The sequence below is a fragment of the Marmota flaviventris genome, chromosome 1, assembly GCF_047511675.1.
Source record: "Marmota flaviventris isolate mMarFla1 chromosome 1, mMarFla1.hap1, whole genome shotgun sequence".
Classification (NCBI taxonomy): domain Eukaryota; kingdom Metazoa; phylum Chordata; class Mammalia; order Rodentia; family Sciuridae; genus Marmota; species Marmota flaviventris.
This window is the reverse complement of record NC_092498.1, coordinates 36,456,765-36,478,375: the sequence shown is the minus strand read 5'-3', so window position 1 is coordinate 36,478,375 and position 21,611 is coordinate 36,456,765. Positions and strand designations below refer to the sequence as shown.

General features: G+C 37.6%; 1 long non-coding RNA gene across 1 annotated transcript in view; it reads left to right on the top strand.

Annotated features, from left to right (window-relative positions):
* Nucleotides 1-20,493, top strand: part of LOC114106036 (uncharacterized) — a 52,936-nt gene extending 32,443 nt beyond the window's left edge. The window contains exon 6 of the long non-coding RNA XR_003585137.3: nt 19,666-20,493. This is a non-coding gene — a long non-coding RNA (uncharacterized lncRNA). The remainder of the gene's footprint in view (nt 1-19,665) is intronic.
* The last annotated feature ends 1,118 nt before the right edge of the window (nt 20,494-21,611 follow it).

The following is a 21,611-nucleotide window of genomic DNA, read 5'->3' as shown; positions in this document are numbered from 1 at the left end:
TCAACGAAAAAGAATAGGGTGGAAGTTAACATTGTATAACTTCCAAGATGGGTCATAAATGGTAATATGGTCTCTCTGTCTGGCTCTCTCTTGTGATGCTACCCTTTGGAAGCCAGTCACCATGTTGTGAGGAAGCTCAGGCTACATGCAGAGGCTAGTAGGTGTTCTGGCCCACAGCCTCAGTTGATCTCCCAGCCATAACCATCATAAATCAGAAGACAGGTGAGTGAGTAAGCCTTGGAGCAAAGACCAAAGCGAACCCATCTCCAAAGCGCCTTTCTGAATCTGTGATGCACAGACTCAGTGAGCATAATGAATAGTTGTGTTATATCATTGAGTTATGGGATAATAACTTAGTCACAGTAACCAGATCACTGAGGATGGAGTGACCTCAATTTATCAGAAAATTCCACATAGAGGGAGGGTGTTATGAGAAAAACTAAGAGATTTGTATTATAGGCTAGATTAGCTCATAACTGGTCTTGGGCCCTTGAACAAATTATGTAGCCTTTCTGAGTCTTAATATCTACATCTGTCAAAGAAGGTATTTAGGCCTTTCAGGCCCCTTCAAATTCTACCATTAATGTCTCAATGTAGAATACTTAATATTATAAAGGTTTTCATATTGCAAACATTCTGTCTCTTAAAATTTGCATATATGTTTTTGATTAATGATATTCTTGATTTGATAGTTAACTCTCAGACAGCAATCTTATTTCCCTAATTTCCAAAACTATTGTAAATAATTTTCCAAAATATTAATAATAGGGAATAGGATCATTTATCTGAACCCAATTTTTGCATAACATAGGTTAGAAATCCTACTAGGCATTTGCTGCAGAACCGAGGGCTTCCCAGTCTCAGTTCACAGTAATATATTAACCACTGCTTTGATTTCTAACTTTTATGTTCCATGATCTCTGGGTATTCTTTGTTAGTTACAAGGTGACACGCTGCCAGAATATGCTTACTGAGATTTTACTGTCTCTGTCTAGATCCAGCAGTTTGAGAATTTTAAGTATGCTTTACAAAGCTAAATCGGTGATGGGAGATGTAAGGCCAGTTTCTCATAGTTATAAGTCTCTGAAAGTTGCATTGTTAGTAGGAATAATCTATTATTCCACAAACTACATTCCAGAAGAGGCTAAAGCCAGTGCTTAATGCGTGGTTTCCAACACACAATACTCCAAGGTCCCTAGAGTAGGATGACTTGGGACAGCTGCCCCAAGTCAATATTCAGGGGACCCAGCCATGCTGGCAGCTTGTCAGTTACTCAAGGAGCACCAGCTGGGGCCTGTAAGATGCTTGCACCACCCTTGATGAAAAACACCCTTAACCTGCCTCCCCTCCCTGAACTCACCAGAATCACAGACTCTCTATTTCCTTTGTATCGTAATGTTCCCACACACAGAACAAAGTTAGTAGGTGATGCCCTGATATGCTCCCTGAAAAGCAATTGTTATATCCTAAATCTGCTTATGGCAGTTGCATTTTGTTATTATAATGATGTGATTTCATGATATATTATAGAAACAGATGAAATGGAAGAAAAGGGTTGTTCCTATAAAAGTGAGTTGAAACTTCACAAAGTATGAGTGATGTGATTACAAGATATTTTGGGGAAAAATCTAGAAGGATTTGGGGTTCAGATCACCACTTATAGATAAGTTCTCACTCTCCTTTAAAAAACCCATACCACCTTAAATGGTAGTTAACCTCAGAAATGTATTTTAATTAGGTGCAATGCCTGGTGTTCAAAGAAAAGGCCTCACACTTTTGTCAAAAGATTGGTTAACTGATGATATATACTTATTTTTTTAAAATTAAGTTTGTGGAAAACACCATTTTTTTGATTTGTTGCTTTAACATACTTTTTAACAGACCAACTCCTGTTCCTGTGAGGGATAAGTTGGCTTGGGCTATACATAAATTCAGCTCATCTCTACTTTCTGTTCCATCACAACAAATAAAGAGCAGTTGGGACTGTGTTTTCCTGCTGCCAAGCTACAAACTGCCTCTTTGTGATTTTGTTTTCACATCAAGCATACCCTTGTCATGAGCCTTAGCCTGTTCTCCCCAACCTATCTACCTCCCTTCCAAATTAATTCTAGAGGAATGGGATTTAGTTCAGTCTCCACAAACTGCAATGGGATGGTTGCATTTAAGCTCATTTATACAGGGAATTCTCTGCTATCTACTCAAATCTAAAAATCATTCCCTATCCACCCTTTTTTTTTTCTTGTAAACATTACTGTAAATATTAACTTATATTGTATAAATTAGTGGACTTCACTCTAACAATTCCACAGTGCATATATCATGTTTTATGTTTTACATGTTTTTATTATAATAGTGGGGTTCACTGTGACGTATTCATAAATATATATAACACAATTTACCCTCTCTTTCCCCACCAGGAAAGATCTCTCCTTCCCAGAAGATCCCCTACTCTTACCCCAAGTGACCCCCTAGTCCAACACCTTTTCCTTCCTTGTTTCAACTAGTATGTATTAGACATTTCTCATGTGCCAGACTCAGCTCCAAGTACTGGCTATGTTCGCGTGAATAAAATATGCTTATTTGTATTGTTAAAACGAGGCATATAGGATCAGCAAAGAACAATTGCTATCTTTTTTGTGGACAAATCAGTAAATTGACCCAAGAGACTTTCCATGGCACTTTTGCATGGTGAAATAGATTGCATCTGTTTGGTTTATGCATTTATATATGTATATATTTATTCGGTTTCCCAGGGTTAGTAAAATGGGTTAGGGCATGTAATCTTTTAGCTTGATCCAGGCACTGGCAAACTTTTTCTATAAATAGTTTTGCTTTGGGAGGGTCATAGGTGTCTCACCACTACTGAACTACTCCATCATAGCACAAAAGCAATCCTGGACTATTGTATTGTATTCATAAATGAATAGGAATGGCTGTGTCCCAATATAACTTTATTTGCAAAAAGAGGCCAGGTGTGCCGGTTTGCAGACACCTGGAATCTATACAAATACCTTACTGGATTCCCCACTTATACGTCACTGCAAAAAGTTGCTCTGTACTCACCATGTCTCTTTGCCCACTTCTCTTTTACCTTCAATGCTAGCCAAACAGCCTCTTTGCTTACCACCTACTAAAATTGCCCTTATTAAGGTCACCAACAATCTCCATGTTGCTAAATCCCTTAGAGACTTCAGTCCTCTCTTTCTTAATCTCTCCACATCTTTCGACACAGCCAGCCACTCCCTCCTCCTGGAAACACTCCTCACTCTCGGCTTCTGCAACTTCACATGATTGCTTTACTTTGAACAGCAGTAGCTACTAATCTTCAGCCATTAAAGCTTCTTCTCTTCATAAACTAAATGTTGGACTTGGGCAGGGTTCTGCCCTGGCTTCTGTTCCTTCTCTCCTTCCTATCTCCCTAGGGGACTTCATGTGTTCTGTAGTTTAAAATGACATCTCTATGCTGGAAACTCCCAAACTGATTTCTTCAGCCCAGTTCTTTCCCCTACTTACTTATCTATAACCAAATGCCACTTTACAGTTCAAGTCTCTCAAGTGTCTTAGGCACAAATGCTGAGTAAATATATTGAGTATATAAATGAATTTACCTGGTTGCACATGCAGAAACCAGAACCCAATCACTAGATCTTCCCCTTTGTTCCCTTTTGCATTGCCAAAATATAGTGGAGTGACAGTGATTGCTCTTTGCTGGTACTATATGTGTTTTTAACCAATAGGCATATTTTATTTACCATGATATATCCAGTACCTGGAGCTGAGCCTGGCATGTGATAGGAGTCTAATATATACTAGTTTGCTTCCTTTGCATTACCAAAATTCTCTTTCCTACTCATCCCCTAAATTTTTCCTTGGCTCATTATTTCTAAGTCCCAGGCAGGTAAAGCTTCACCTGATGCTAAAATATTGATGACATGCTTCCACATTGGTTGTAAAGACTGAGGGGCTAAGCCCCTGCCTTGCTGATTCTACCTCTGTGATACTCCTGCTCTACCCTGCCTGCCCCTGAAAAGACCACAGAGTCCTACTCCAGTGCTGGGTCTAGTATCCATTCTGATGGGTCAGTGCTCATGCTAGAAGGGTTGTTAAGTATTTTCATATTTTCCCTGCCTAATACCACTGTTACCAAGATATTCTAGTACTTGGCAATTATCCCTTACCTAGATTACTGGAAAAGCCATCCAACTGGTCTCCCTACCTGCTGTCTCCCTACCTTGTTTATCTCCATATTCTGCAGAGTAACCAGAGTGACATCTCAAATGCAAGTTGACTGCATCTTTCCCCTGCTTGAAACCTATAACTGTAGATAAGCCTCTAGATAAAGCCCCAACTCCCTGATATGCTTCAACAGATCTTCATGATCTGACCTTTCTTATTCTTCAAATCCCCCCTCCTCAGAGATGCCATCCTCATCTATTTAAAGCAGATTATTCTCCTAGAAACTTGTTTGTTTTCTTCCTTGCATTTATTGGAATTGGATATTATTATGTTGATTATTTTTATATTTGTCTCCTCAACTAAACTCCCTAATAGCAGATACCTTGTGCATCTTGGACACTGACATCACCCTACCCCCTTAATATTTAAGTGGATGAATCTGGAGCCCAAAATGTTTTCTAGATTTATCTCTTGCTATATATATATTTTTGGAATATAAAATTTAGTTGTATGCAGTCAACATTTATTTTATAATATTCAATAATGAAAAATGTTCCACATAAGCTACTCTCCTTTGCCTGCAATATTTTTGACTGTACCTTCATGTCCTTTTACCTGGTGAGCTCCTGCTTATCTTCCAGGTATTCACGCTGGCATTACCCCAGGAAGCCTTGCCTGGTAGTTCGGTAGAACTCCTTATGCTGCCATTTAAATATCTGTTTCCTTTTCTATGTTTCTTACTAAGCCCTGTGAAGGCAAAGACTGTATGTGTGTCATTTTTCACAACTGCATCTGAAGCACCTTGCTTTGTTACTCAGTAATGAACATTTAGCAAAATAATTTAGTTTTAATGCAGATATCCCAAACTTCTGAGAAGAAACCAGTGAACTCATTTCCATGTGGGTGGTAAGGTTTTTAAATTTGTAAGTAGTTATAAAAAACGGGGGTGTTTTTGGTTTTGAGGGTTTTTTTCCCCCTAAGAATAAAATTTCCCTTAGCTTTCTGTGCTTCTCTAATACATAGTGATTCCACATGCAATTTACAGTTTAGCTTTAAGGGCAGAATCTGATTCATAAGTTGCTAAATTTACTTATAGTCTAATTGGGAAGTACAAAGTGTGCATTACTAAAAAGTTCTATAATTGAACTGGGTTTTGTGACGTCCTAGGACGACATAATGGGATAGCAGTATCTCTTCCCTGGAATATTTTTGTATATATTCATCATAAATTCATGTAATTTGGTTAAAAACAGAACCTCCTCCCTCTACTTATTAATGGCAGTTTTATGGTTTTATTTTGCCAGGCACATAAATGTCTTATAATATAAACAAGTTAGTGGTATAATGAATCATTTCAGTCCTTTTGTGCATAGGTTTTTACTACAAATCTTGGGGAAAAAGCTATTCATGCTCTGCATTTTTAAACTATGCTAATGTGATTAGTCATTATGGTTACTTACTCTTTATGATGGATGCAAGATGTTTTAAGTCCCTGATAATACTTGTGAGGGGCCTGATTAGTGTTTGACACCCAATCAGGAAGCTGTTGATGAAGTTCAAATAGTACATTAAAAAGTTACATATGACAGAAAAATTGATTGTTGTTCACATAAGATTGTGTACACTAATAAAATAAATATAAATTGTATTAATGTACATTTTTATTCCTCCACAAAAATGTTGCTTAGGATGTATTTTGCCAGGATCTGACCAAGCCACTGCTTTTTGCAATAAAAGTGTAAAAATGACAGAAGAAATTGCTGTTAATGTTAAATATGAGAATTCACACACATCAGCATCACTAAGCAGGTGTTTTCAAATCCACTGTCAAAACAGTTCACCCATTGTTGCATTTCGATGTTGTGATCAAACAAAATAAAAAACAGAAGAGACATTTTGGTCATTATGCTGCCAAACCAGATTGTGTCTGATATTATCTTGTACAAATCCCAAGCTCACAGGAAGAAGAAGAAGGCAGGAAGAAGAGTAAGCATGTGTGTGAAGACAGCAAAGGGACAATTTAAAAATTTTAAACAAAACTCAATAGACTGAAGTCTAGGTTGGCAGTCTAAGAAACAAAGTTCAGGTTTTTAAAAACTTTATTTTATAGAAATGGAATTCTTTGTCAAAGTAATCATATGAATAATCACAATTCATATTAGAAGGAACATATAAAATAAAACTATTTTTAGCAAACATTTCAATAATTCAGGTTCATCACAATCATGCAAAATCATCAAGTTGGAAAAGACTGTTTTGATAAACACCAAAAGTTAAAATAAGAGGCTTTGATGACAATTATCAACTTATTTTTTTTTCCCTGTACTGAAAATTGAACCCAGGGTCTTGAACATGCTAAGCAATCATTCTGACACTGAGCTATACACACAAGCCGACAATCATCAGAGATGAGTCTCAACAGCCAATTTACTTCTGTGATTTCTTATTGGTTGCACAGTATCACGATTTTCTTGATTAAAAAGGTGTGTTATTAGAAATGGTAAAAATATGAGTTTTTAAACAAGCTGCCTCATAATCTCAGGATCCTACTCCATTGTCAAGTAATGAGAAGAAACTGTGTTCAGAGGGCTGCACTCAGAGTTAACCTGGTAAGACAAGTCAGCATGTTATTAGTCTCTATTGTATTAACATTTGATATACTATGCTTATTTTAAATAATAGAGTTTTGTAATAGTAAGCAATTAAATAAAATTCCAACCCAATATTTTCTGACCCCCTGAGTTTCTTCAGGACACAATAAGGTGTGGTAGTGTGAGGACACAGTTCTTGCTAGTTCTCTTTGACCTGGAGTCTCCTTCATTCTACAAAGAGGATTCTAACAAACCTGCCAACCTCCCCTGCCCCCAGTGTTGCAAATGATGTATGTGCAATTCCTTTTGCATACTTCTTTATCTCAGTTAGTGGTATCACTATCTTTAGTGCTGGAGTTTCCTTCAAATTTTCCTCACCCTTAACATCTAATCACTTATGGTCTATTCATACCATCTCCAAAATATCAAATCTGTCCTCTGATGTCTTATCTATTGCCAGAGCAGTGGCCTCCTGACTGCTATCTGCAGACTTGAGCCTCCCTCTCCCCCTCATAACCAGAGTTTCTGAGATGCACATTTGATTGGGTCATTCCCCTTTCTTTAAAGCTGGCCTAAGCTGGTTAAGGCCAAAACCTAGCAATTACAAAGACCCTTTGCAATCTGATTCCAGCACCATCCAATCTTGCTTCCTGCTGGCTCTCCCAACCCATGCACCCAGAACTCACACACTGCATGCACCTAATCTTTGCACCCATTTTCTTTGTGTCTAGAGAACACTTATTCATCCTTCAAGACCCAATTCAAATATTACTTACTCCCTTTTAAAACATCTCTTAATTTCTCCAAAGTGAATTACAGTTCTTCAGGTTGCTTTATGTTACCTATCTTTATAGTATCTGCTCAAGTGTTTTACTGTGGTCATCTGACTGTGTGTCTCTCTTTTCTCCAAAATACTGCAAATTCTTAGAGATCAGTAATTGTATCTTACCCATCTTTTTAACTTCAAGCATTATGCTTGTATGTTCCTCAAACATGGACATCTTCAATGTGTGTTTTTGAACTTTTCAGTACCTCATTTCATATGGAGTTTGTTCCTAATCCCTACATTTATACACAAACAGAGGTCACAGTGGCATCCTGTGGACTCCCTGTTATAATTAGCACACAGCTATTGTCAGTTTTCTCCTTTAATTTCTCCAGGTCCTTGGGCACCTATATCCTGAATCTTCCTCTGAGTTCATTAATAGATGTTTCAGAATTGAGTTTTGAAACATTGCATGTTTATGGTGTTTCTTTCCCAAAGTTATTTATCTTGTCCCCTCCTAGGTTATCTAATACTTTCCTGGTGTTTGGAACATCAAACAGAACTAATTTCTCTTTCTGCTTTCAGGTCATATTTTTGGGAATGTGCTAATTCTCCTCTAAGAGACTTCCTTTCATTTTTTTTCCCTCCTAATACATTTTATAATCCTTCTCAAGAGAGCTCACAGTCAAGTGATCTGCAAATCTTAGTTCCTCTGTCCCCATAGGCCTTGAACTCTAAAAGTGCAAAAGTGAAGCTGGAATCTTAATTGTTTTTTTGGTGTTAATGTGTACATGCTACCTTGTTTGTTTTCCTCACATTTTTAGAATTAAATAGAAATCTATCCCATGATAGCATTACTTCTTCACAAATTAAGTTGTTTATTATTCCTGATCATTTGGTTAGTTTGTAGATTTTACTATCATCTTTTATTTGCTTCATGATGTTACTTAAAGAAAATGTAATAACACTTATTGGGATGGTATTTTATTCTTCCTCCTCCACTCAACCGTTCCCACCCCTTTTCACAGCATAACATTTCCTATTTCCAATCCTCCCCGGGTTTCAAAAAAAAAAAAAAAATAGCTTGGCAATGGTTCACTAAGAATTGTAATTTAATCCTTTGGAATAACAGGCTTTTCATCTGTGCTCCCTGCAATGATCCGACGATCTGCCACACAATCAGTTCCTTAGAAAAGAACAATGCAACTCAAAAGAAAAGAAAGTGCTGGCAACGGTAAAGACTGTGAAGGCTTTTTAAAATAAAATTTGTAAATATAAACTGACCTTGAGAATAAATGGATTCATAATATGAATTATTGCTCCTTTTTAAATAAAGAATCAGGACAGTTTTGGCAAGCAAATGCAAATGAACCCAAGTGTCTGTGCTTTTGATCCAGACTGTGTAAACATAGGCTCATAACTAGGTAGTTTTGTGTTTATATTGGTGGAGTCTCTAAAGTTATGCTTACAGACTCAGGAACAATGCAACATTCAAGAAAGAGCAAACACAACCTTAATTCTTACCTCCCATGGCCCTTGACCTTAGGAGTGTTTGTCTAAGTTGCTTGGTGTCCCTGTATTTTATGAAGCAAGTTATTGAAAACAAATCTCTCTCTCTCTCTCTCTCACACACACACACACACACACACACATACACATAGACTCCTGTGTATCTGTAATGCTACACGTATATTATTTAATTGGGATTGGTCTGTGATGAAATGTCCTCCTTTTGAGACAATTTTAAGCCATTGACAATCTGCATAGTAATTTATCACCTCACTTTCAGTCATTATCACTGTTAGTCAACCATGTGTTCCACAGCCTTAACATCACAGAGAGTTCACTGGGATTAGTTAGGTGTTTTAAGATTCATTATCATCACCATTATTACTATAAATCACACCATTTATTTAGCACCAACAATTTGCTGAAGAAAGCAAGTTGGCACCATTTAAAGTAGATAAGAAAAAGACCCATGCGTAAAAGGAATGTGGGAGTGAGCTCCAGAGAAGGACAGTGAGGGAAGGTGCCTTAGTAGGCTTGGGAAAGGCTATGGGGTTATAATTTCATACCTGGAATGCAGTCTCCTGGAAGGACAAATCCATTTTACAAAAATCCTTGTGTTTCTCCCAGTGGCCTGATCAACAGAAAGATGGGGGCTGATCAGAAGGCATATTTAAGATGAAAGAATTTGGAAAAACTGCCCAGGCCTATGGCACAAAATTGGTTTTTCTTTTGTTTTCTCTGAAAAGCCCATGAAAACTAGAACCCTCTCAAATCTGTCTGGGCCCAAAGTTGGTGTATGAGTTCATTTGTGTCAGTGTCCCCCACTTTACCAGCACTGGCTCTTGATGTAACAACCAGAGGAGTGATCCATCTAGTAGCTGGGGCAGGTAGGGAGAGGCTGGCAATCTGAGCACAGCCGACAGGACACTATATAATATAAAAGAAGGTATTGCTTTCTGATCTAAGCATTATTGCAACAACTTATGGATTTGTAGCAATGAGAAAGGACAATACTGCTTTTTCTTTCCTTTCTATAAAAGTTGAACAATCATGAGTGTATTATAAGATTTAATTTGGGAGCTAATTTTTTTAAAGGCAGAAAAAAAGTTTTGTTTTTCAAGGATTTAGCCAAAGCTTTAAACAAAGCTTAAGAATGAAAGGAGTTACTTAGAAAAAATATTTGTGTTACTTCTTAATATTTTAATTTAATGATGTTGAGAATTTGGTGTAAAGTAATAATTCATATCAATAAAATTTATATTTAATAAGAAACAATGTTAAAATCATCTTGTATCTGATGGTGAAATCTGAACAATGAAAAATATGTGAAAAATCATGCATTTTTTCTTTTCTTTTTTTTTAACTTTTTTTAGTTGTAGTTGGACATAATACCTTTATTTTATTTATTTATTTATTTCTGTGTGGTGCTGAGGATTGAACCCAGCATCTCACACATGCGAGGTGAGCGCTCTACCCCTGAGCCCCAGCCCCAGCCCCACGTATTTTTCTTTATATGAGATGTAATATGATTTTTGACACTTTAACTGAACTCTAGGGTAAGTAATCCGTTATTATTGGGATCTAATTTGCACATAGGGTAAATATTTGATCTTTCATATATCCTTAGGACTTCTGGTTACAACCATACTGAATTAAGACTAAAGATACTTTGTATTTTAATAAGCTCAGACTTTCTGTAAAGTCCAGGGATGCATAGTGTCTTTTAACCCAGTTAAAATCTGTGCACATAAATGTAACTGAGGAAGAAAGAAACACTTTTTTTTTTCCATCCAAGTATTTCAGTTTGGTGTTGTTGGAGTGAAATAAGTGCATTTTATAGAAAACGGCTGTAGGAGAAAAATAATGCATGAGAAGATAAGAGTCCAAAACTTCCTAAGTATCCCGGAAGATTTTAAAGGTAAATATGAAGGATAAATTTGCTGGTATTTTTCAGAAAGCAAAGTGAGCCAATACATCTCATTATTTATGTATGGCTTTGGAAGTTCTTTTCCCACATTCTAGCCTACACAGGCTAGAAAAATAATTGCCAACTCTTCCCACAAATGATGCCATTTGTGAGGTTGCTACTGGCAGAAGGAAGACTTTTAGAAGACTGAAAAAGTGAAGTACAAACATTGTAGGTTTTTTAATTGTTTTAATGAAAAACTATTTTTTTTCAGACTTTGGACCTAGGGGGCAATTTATATAGCTGATCTTGAGAATGCTCTTAGAATGACTGCACACCTGCATTTGGTGAAACAGAAAGAAAAACTCCTGTTCAGTAACGTACCATATGCAAATTGGGGGATCAAAGGAACAAGACAGCTGGCACGTAAAGAATGTTTTACCATTCTTAGGGAGCACCAGTGTGGAGGCATTCAGAACCACCGTCAGGCTGGCAAAAGTGCACTGTGCTACTTGGTATCCTTAGCTTGAATATGAAAGAAACTGGCTTTTGGAGAAACAGATAAATGTTATGGCCCAAGTCCAAAATTCATTGGCATTGACAACTGGGCACTGAGCAAAGTGGGAAGAACCATTAACAAATTCATTAATTATGGCACTCTTTGTATCCCAACAATCAACTGAAAACATATGTTTGATCTGTGCTCCTCTTAATTTATTGTACTGTTAATTGCTAAACAACAACAACAAAAAGATAATCTGTTTGAATTTCATAAAGGTATGTCACTGGCATACTTCCTTATACTTTCAGGGCACATTTATATTAAATGACAAGCACTTTTGAAGGCTTGGCCCTTACTTGAGCAAAGCAGTGATTATATATCACAAAAGGACTGCTAATGGGACTTAGAAGCAGTGTTATCTGTGAAAAGAGCTCTGGACCTGTCCCAGCTTCAACTTACTCATCTGTTAAATAGGCAAATAGTACCTTCCCTACCCACCTCACACTTGTTATGAACATCAAACATGGTCTTACTAGGTGAAAGAACTTTGTAATATGTAAGAGAAAATATAAATGAAAGGGATTATTTTTAATGAATAAACTCATTAACAACTATTCTTCATTCATAGGTATTTGAGAAGTCCCAAATTCCCTAAGAGTTGATTGCAATTATAATTGTTTCACCCATAGCCTTATTTTGATTAATAATCATAAGTATCTCTTATTTAGTCATGAAAGATCAATTTCCTTTTTAGATTTCCCTTCTGCCTGTACTCAAGTTTGCTTTTTCTGTGTTTGCAAAACTCACTGAACTCAGCCAAGACTTCAACAGGGAAAGCCTTAATTTTGATCAAAACAGACTATTTTGGCATCTATGTCTTAAATCTAATCACCAAACACAAGAAAAGACAAAACAAAACAAAATCAATGTCCTGTTCCATGTAATCTCAGAACACTGAGCTGCCCTGATTTTTGATCCACTGACCAAAAAACTACCATTTTTATGCAAGAATTACACAGACCATCACTTATATGTAAGATTTATAGTAACACATTCATATTTTACAAGGGTGCCTGATGAAACATATCAAGAGTTAATTGTGTTTATGGAATGCAATTTGATTGTTGCAGATTTTATTTTTCTTTCTAGAGAAATTCACAATTACACATCTACTTACAAAATTCCTAGAAGCCTTCAGCCATGCAAAGTAAGCTTTGAGGATTAAAAGTGGATAAGTCCTGGAACAGAATTCTGCTTCAAGCTTTACATGCTTAACATTTGATAACTATTTTTTCTTGCTTTTTTTTCCCCCTCTACATGTTTTTTCTTTTTAAGGTGGGGATGCCTAGTAACTATGTTTTACAAAGAATTGGTGGCCTTTTATTAACACAAACTCATAATAAAAATGACAAACTTGAGTCATAATAATGATAAAGATAGCATAATGATATCTTTCTCCCCCCTCCAGACTTGAAGTTCTGGGAGCCCCTGACCTATTTTCCATGTTTTTTCAGGTAACAGGGCTTTCTCACTTCCTAAGCTTAAGACAAAAGACCTGGGTAGGCCACATTGGAGTCATTTTTTTTCACTTGTAAAATAAGCACCCTTTCATAGAGGATCTGCATGTCCCTTTTAGCTCAGAAACATTCATGGCCTATTGAACAACACCTCCGAAGCTGATCCAATTTGTTTAATGTATAAGTCTGATAAACACACAAACTTGAGACACACTCCTGACAGCTGTTAGGGAAAGGCTTTCTATCTTCTTTATCAACTTGAGTTTTCATTTCTATTTCTACAACAACAACCTAACAACATCAAAAAGCACAACTAAAATCATGTTTTTGTAAAAGAACATTCTAGTCAATTGTTTTGCAACCAAATAGGAATAATTCCCATTTCATGGGAATAAATGTGGGTTATTTTACTGTGAATGATCACATTTTGAATGACATACATTTACTGACATGATCACTAGAATTCTTATTGGTATCACAGCAGCAACGCTAATTATTAGCTAGCCACCTTAGCTGGCTAATATCTAATCTAAGCTCTGTTATTAACTGGCACCAAGTGGCCTAGAATACCCTTCAGTTTCCTTATCTGTAAAGTAGAAATTGGGCCACTGACTTAGCTCTTGAAAAGCACTTGTAATCATCCTGACTCTCAGAGGGCAAACGACCACCTGGGGCCATCTGAGACTCTTTGGGGGATGCATTTACTCTTTGGGGCCATTAGGAGAACCATTTAGTACTGTAGCAATGATTTACTAATGCTGCCCCAGTGGCCCCAAAGAGTTAATGCACTTTCCATATACCTCCTGTCTCGTCAGTGTAAATCAACTCATCTACCAGATGGTGCTTTTGACAAATCAATTCACTTGACATAGGTGGGCATTTTACTCCCAGAGAATACTTGCCTTTTCTTTGCTCATAAAAAAATACAGGGGTCAAACCCCAATAGGCATCTCTATAGCACTCTTCATAACAGGGTAGTTTGGGGTTATTTATGAACTATGGAGCTGTTAACTGCTGTAAGAGTGTTCTCACTGTAGTCCCAGATCTTTAGAAGAACAGTGCTGAATGGTGGTGCTGGAGTTACTTGAAGAAGACTTGATTTTAACATTTCATCATTAACAATAGATATCAGGTGCACATCAATCTATTTCCTGTCCTTCTTTCATCTAGACACAGAGAAGGACTTTAGAAAAGGTGAAATCAACTAATCTAAATCCCTTTTCTCTTTTTTTTTTTTTGGGGGGGGAGGTTGTTGAAATTAACCCCAGGATCTTTTACATGCTAGGCAAGCACTCTACCACTGATCTATACTCCTAGCTCTAGATCTCTTCTTATTTGCTTATCTCCTCAAACAGCATTTTGAGCAAATATTCTTTCTCTCTCCTCAATTATCAACCTGTTTTTGGTGTTTGCGTCTTGCTATTTTCTTCCAATCCATGTGAAGAGCTCTAATTTTAAATAAATCAGACCTTCCCTTGACTTTGCAGCACTCTTGGTCTCTCTCCCTTTTTGTTCTTTCCTAGTTGTATCTGTGAAAGAGAAGTCCATGCTTACTGTCTGCTTCATCACTCATTCACTCCATAACTCACTGTAGCTTTCTTTGAATGTGGTTACTATTAATAAGAGTGAAGGTCCTCAGGGTTTTTAAGAAAACTACAAAATGGTTGAGATCTAAAGAAAAATGAATGGGCTTAATTACACACACACACACACACACACACACACCCTAGAAAAAATTAGTAATAGTTTCAAAGGGAAATATTTAATACCTTAAATCTTTTATGAAACAATTTAATGTGGAATTTGTTGCATTTCAATGTTTGCTATAATATGGGGTAGGATCTCCAGAAACAAGCAATTTCAAGATCTAGGAGAGTTTTAGATGGCCCTGATCAGAGCTCTACTAATTGCTATATCCAGTGGATCATTTCCAGTCCTTATTAAAAAACAGAGACACATTTGACAATACTGACCATGTCCTCCTTCTTCTTCCTTTCTCCTCCCTATCCTCTCTTGTTCCTATGACATCACCGTCTCCTATTTTTAACAAGTTGCTTTGACCTCTCTTGCTTACTCAGTATTCTCTGGGTTCCTCTTCTACCCCCCCACCCCCCGAGTTCCATCCTGGTTGTTTTCTCACATTATACATTTCTTTTGCGATCTCATCCATGCCCAGGTTCCATGTTCATTCATATTATGAGCTCCGTAGCCATCTCTTCTGATCCTCAACTTCAACTGTTCTCATCTTTGCTCCTGAAACACTGCTGTTCAACTCATGTTCTTATACGAGTAAATGATACGTTCTTCATTCAGTGGCTCAATCCAGAAATCTGGGAGACATCTTCTAACTTTCTTTCCATTTTACAGTCAATCAATCAATAATTCTTGTTATTCAATTTCTATAGTCTCTTGAATTCATCCATGTCTCTTCATCTTATAAAAACAAGACTCTGATTTTATCATTCCCAAACTTAATACCTTAGTTGGTTCCTACTGACTTTAGGCCACAGCCCCAAATTTTACAATGATGCAAAAGACTCTCCATGACCTGACCTCTGCCTCCTCTCCAACCTCAATTTCACCCACTCTTCTACTAGATGGACCTTCCTGGAATCTACAAGTCTTATTGGTTGCCTACCATTTCACTCTGGTCCTCCTCATCTTCTGTATTTCTTCATGACACTTTCAATTACTTTTCTCCAATAATAATAATGCCTAACACTTTTTGAATATTTCTTATGTATTGCTTCAGTGAGAACTGTAGAGTTCAGATGGGCAGGAGCCAAATCATATATCCTCAGAGCCTATCACAGGACTGACACATGGAATTGCTGAAATAATTATTAAAAATACCTAGGTTAATAGCACAAAAGTTAACAACTAGAATCAACAAATGGGACTTACTCAAACTAAAAAGTTTTTTCTCAGCAAAAGATACAATAAGAGAGGTAAATAGAGAGCCTACATCCTGGGAACAAATCTTTACTCCTCACACCTCAGATAGAGCCCTAATATCCAGAGTATACAAAGAGCTCAAAAAATTAGACAACAAGAGAACAAACAACCCAATCAACAAATGGGCCAAGGACCTGAACAGACACTTCTCAGAGGAGGACATACAGTCAATCAACAAGTACATGAAAAAATGCTCACCATCTCTAGCAGTCAGAGAAATGCAAATCAAAACCACCCTAAGATACCATCTCACTCCAGTTAGATTGGCAGCCATTATGAAGTCAAACAACAACAAGTGCTGGCGAGGATGTGGGGAAAAGGGTACACTTGTACATTGCTGGTGGGACTGCAAATTGGTGCAGCCAATTTGGAAAGCAGTATGGAGATTTCTTGGAAAGCTGGGAATGGAGCCACCATTTGACCCAGCTATTCCCCTTCTCGGTCTATTCCCTAAAGACCTAAAAAGAGCATGCTACAGGGACACTGCTACATCGATGTTCATAGCAGCACAATTCACAATAGCTAGACTGTGGAACCAACCTAGATGCCCTTCAATGGATGAATGGATAAAAAAAATGTGGCATTTATACACAATGGAGTATTACTCTGCATTAAAAAATGACAAAATCATAGAATTTACAGGGAAATGGATGGCATTAGAGCAGATTATGCTAAGTGAAGCTAGCCAATCCCTAAAAAACAAATGTCAAATGTCTTCTTTGATATAAGGAGAGTAGCTAAGAACAGAGTAGGGTCGAAGAGCATGAGAAGAAGATTAACATTAAACAGGGATGAGAGGTGGGAGGGAAAGGGAGAGAGAAGGGAAAATGCATGGAAATGGAAGGAGACCCTCAGAGGTATACAAAAGTACATACAAGAGGAAGTGAGGGGAAGGGGAAAAATAATACAAGGGGGACAAACGAATGTCAGTAAAGGGGGCAGAGAGAGAAGAGGGGAGGGGAGGGGAGGGGAGGGGAGGGGGGATAGTAGAGGATAGGAAAGACAGCAGAATACAACAGACACTAGTATGGCAATTTGTAAATCAATGGATGTGTAACTGATGTGATTCTGCAATCTGTATATGGGGTAAAAATGGGAGCTCATAACCCACTTGAATCAAATTGTGAAATATGATATATCAAGAACTATGTAATGTTTTGAACAGCCAACAATAAAAAATTTAAAAAAAAAAAAAAAAAAAAAAAATCAAATACTTCCTCTACAAGACACATCGGGAAAGAATAGTACCTTGCCTTGTTGGCACCATCACTGGTACCTGCACATGAGAGGCACCCCCTTTCAAATATCTTAGCATATTTACCATTTGATGTTTTATTATGGAAGCAGCTGTTTTGTTATCTTACTATCATCACCAAGCCCTAAGAATTTCTCCTCCCTGTCCTCCCACCAGAGTTACATCTAATTTTGTTAAATTGATAGTCGGTAAAAAAAAAAAAAAAAAAAAAAATACCTAGGTTAGTATACATGGTATTCTATAATCTTTCTTTCTTATTTTTTTTGTTTTGTGGTGGTGGTGGGGTACCAGGGATTGAACCCAAAGGCACTTAACTACTGGGCCACAGCCCCATCCCTTTTTATTTTTTGAGACAGGGCCTCCCTAAGTTGCTGAGGCTGGCTTTGAACTTGCAATCCTCCTGCCTCAGCTTCCTGATTTGCTGGGATTATAGGTATGTGCCACCACACCCGGCAGGTACTCCATAATCTTAACTTGACCCACCTCCCTAGTCTCTTCTCCCAGTATGTCCAACCCTTCTTTCCCAAATCCTATCTTCCATACATATAAAGTGTTCTCTAAACAGCTCAAAGTGGTTCATACCTCTGCCTTTTGTGCATTCACTCACTCACTTGCTCATCCATTCATTCACCCACTTATTCATAGATTTACTGGATACTTACTAAATTCCAGGCAGAGAGAAAAGTTCTTATTAGATGTATGCCAATTCAAGATAGCAGAGAAACAGCTTAATAAGACTACGGGTATCTTTACATGAGGACCTCCTGCATAACACTGTGAGATCCTCTGGCCTCTTTGTGTGTATCTGTTTCAGCACAGGGGGTTCCTGGCACACAGGAGGTACCCATTAAAAAGCCAATGAATAAACACATAAAATAATGGTACTTTCACGAAAATACTCCTTTTCAATTCATTATATAATTCTGTACACTCACCTGAAACCACAGAATTTGGGTTCCTGTTTGCAGAACAGATATACTTTCCTTAACATGCAAATAAGAGATTAGGGGACATCTAGCATTATTGTATCATTTTATTTTAGACATGGATACATGAATTATGTAAAAATACTTATGTTAACTTATACATGTACACATATGCTCTTATACTTTTGCCAGTTTGGTGAATACAACTTGAGAAAACAAGAATTCCCATCACCAGACATATTCTCTTGCAGGCTTTGGATACTTTTGAGAAAGCTACATGACACAATGTAGGTATCTTCTGAAAGACAAAATCATCCTAAAGATTTTCTCATCATTGAAAAATGAATTTTTTCATTATTAGAAACAAGCCTCAAATATTCAGCTACTAATAATGTGCTTTGTACATTTCGGAGTAACATTAAAACACACTTCTGTCTCACTGCTTTTGGGGAGAGGGTTGTCATTTAGAGGGGCTCCTTGAAAATTGCAATGAGATGCAAGCTTACACCAATGCTCCCTTCTCAAATAATACAGGAAGGGCAGCTCTGACTGTCTTGGGGGAATAAAGCTCATACAGGCATTGGTGAGGATGATGCCTGGCCTTCTGCCTCCTGTTTCTGTTTGAATGCTTGAACCAGAGCTACAGCTTTCTTTCTCAGGATACGTTTCTCACCTGAAAAGTGAGTAGGTTGGACTAGAGGAGGGGTCAGTAGAATTTTCTGATAAAGGGCAAGATAGTAAATGTTTTTAGCTTTGGACCACATGGTCTGTGTTGCAACCATTTCACTATCATATAGTGTAAAAGTAGCCACACAATAGGCAAACAGATGGGCATGGCTATTTCCCAATTAACATGGGCATGCCTATTTTCCAATAAAATTGTATCTATAAAAACAAGGAATGGACCAGATTTCGCCAGTGTTTCCTACATACAGACTCTTGGACTAGAAAAATTCCAAGGTCCCTCTTAGCTTTTCTCCACTGAGGTAGTCAGTTTCATTTGATTGTGTGAGAGCTCACAATTGGGGGACAGCTGGAAAAGAAAAGAGGAACACACTTTAAAGAATTATTGGCTGGATGAGATTACTATATTTGACTTATCTTTTCACTTGGAATCTTTTAACTTTGTAGCATAATGCTCCTATTATATTTAGCAATTAGAGTGCCATCACAAAGTAAAATGTAAAACCATTATTCCTTGAAAAGAGAAAAGGCTTGTGGTATGAAATAATGCAGGCAAGGAGTGTGGGTGATAATTTACTCATATAATCATTTCTATTTCAGTCGTATGGCAAGTATTTCTGGAGATGGCTCACATAGCAAAGGGATCTTTAAGATGTGCATGCCATAATTAACCTTTTTATATACTCTGATAGAATATCAATAGCTTTCTCTTCTTTAGCAGTTTTAACTTATGGTCTATGAAAATAATCTGAATATAAGAAAAGGTGTCTTTATACTTTGGGTTTAAAACAAATATGCATATTCATTCTGTTATTTTTATTGTATGGCTAAGTTCTAGACATTAAATATAAGTATGCCTTTTATTCTCCCTCATACAGGAGATTAGTCAGCCAGCTAGTGCTTCTGTAGTGTATGGGTCAGTGATTCGTGAAGCCTGAACCAGCAGCATTGGAATCAACAGCAGCAGCATCTGGGAACTTGCTAGAAATTCATATCCTCCAGCCCCAAAACAGGACCCACTGAAGGAGAAATGCAGGGGGAAAGGGTTGGGCCCAGCAGTCTGTTTTAAAAAGCCATCTAGGTGACTATGATGCCTAATCAAATTGGAGAACCACTTGTTTGGATTATTCTTTTCTAGAAACAAAAAGAGAAGAACTGACCTTATGCAAAGAACAGAGTAATCCTAGAATATGCACATTCCTCAGCTACATTACAAGAAGAAAAAGGGCTAAGCAAGAAAAGCAATAGGGAGGACAAAGGAAAGAACCGTGTGGAGAAGGAGAAACTGGAAAACCCCAGAAGTTCCATTTCAAGCTACAGCTCAGCTATAGCTTGACCTCCAGTCAAGACATGCCTATGACAACTCTCCCTGACTGATAAGTGAGGGAGATAACTCTTCCAGGTGACATGGACACAGAAATGAAGATGATTGTTACAAGACAGACAAGTAGTGATAACCACCTATCAATCAGCAGGGGTCTCCTGACCAATCCTGGAAGGGCACAGTTCTCAGCAAGATCCCCAGACCAGCCCTAGGAGGACAGGGGACTCTAAAAACCTCCCTTTCCTGTCCCAAGCCCTCCCTTCCAGCCCTAAACCCAATAAAATTCCAAATCCAGCTGAGCCTGGGCTCGATTCCCTCCACCCGCTCTGTTAGAACGGGTCTCACCCAGGAGTGAATCTCAATAAAGCCTTGTTCAGCAGCTTATCTGCCTCCTTTTGGTCCCTGGTGCTTGACCTTATAATGATCCTCTCCACAACTGCAAAGAGTTCACAGTCTTGGAATGAAAAAAGACAAGATATGGTACCTTGAGAATTTAAAACAAAGTCAAAAGAGGAGAAGTTGGATGTCAGGAGAAAGAACAAAGAAAAAGGAGAAGAAAATAAGAGGATAAAGAGAGTAAGTATTAAATTTTTAAAAATATACTATAATGTTTAGGAATCTGTTCTTTTAATCCCTGTAATTACTCAATGGCAAGCTCTGCTTTGATTTGGAGATATAAAATCTGACAGTTCTTTAGTTCCCTTTGCTACACTGGACAGAACTCCTGGAGAACTACAACCAAAAGCTTTTTCTTCCCTTATGACACAGGTGTAAAAGAGCAAAAACAACACAGAGACATAAATCATTCAGCTATGTATGGGTCAGTGTGATAGACGAAGGTTTGTGATCCTTCCTCCTTTCATATATTGAAATCCTAACCCCCAATGTGATGGGATTCAGAGAAGGGACCTTTGGGACGTAATTAGGTCATGATGGTAGGGCCTTTGTGAGTGGGATCAGTCTTCTTTCTAAAGAGAGCCCAGTAAGCTCCCTAGGCCTTCCTACCATTTGAGGACACAGAGAAGATGGTTATCTATGGATCAGGAAGGGGTTCTCACCAGAGACCTTGAATCTGGTGAGAGAAATCTGCTGGTCTTGGACCAGCAATCAGAACTAGGATAAATAAATTTCTAATGTTTATAAACCACCTACTTTTGACATTCAATTATAGCAGCCTGAATGAACCAGGACAGTCAGAAACACCTTATTCTTACACAAATACTAGATGGTCATTTTTCTAGTCCAATGGCATAGTGTTATCCTTGGAGCTTCATCATAAAATCATCTTTGGGTCTATAAGGAGAATCACAAGTGAGACCATGCTACTAAAAACTAACATCAAATCAAACACCAGAGTGATATTGGAATTTGGATGATTTTAAAAAGTCACCTTGTCAAAGTGCCACAGTAGTTTTTAAAAAATGACTTCACTGGTTCATTTTTAAACATTTCCATTCTTAAAAACAAACAAACAAAAAATGAAACTCAGGCAATACAGAA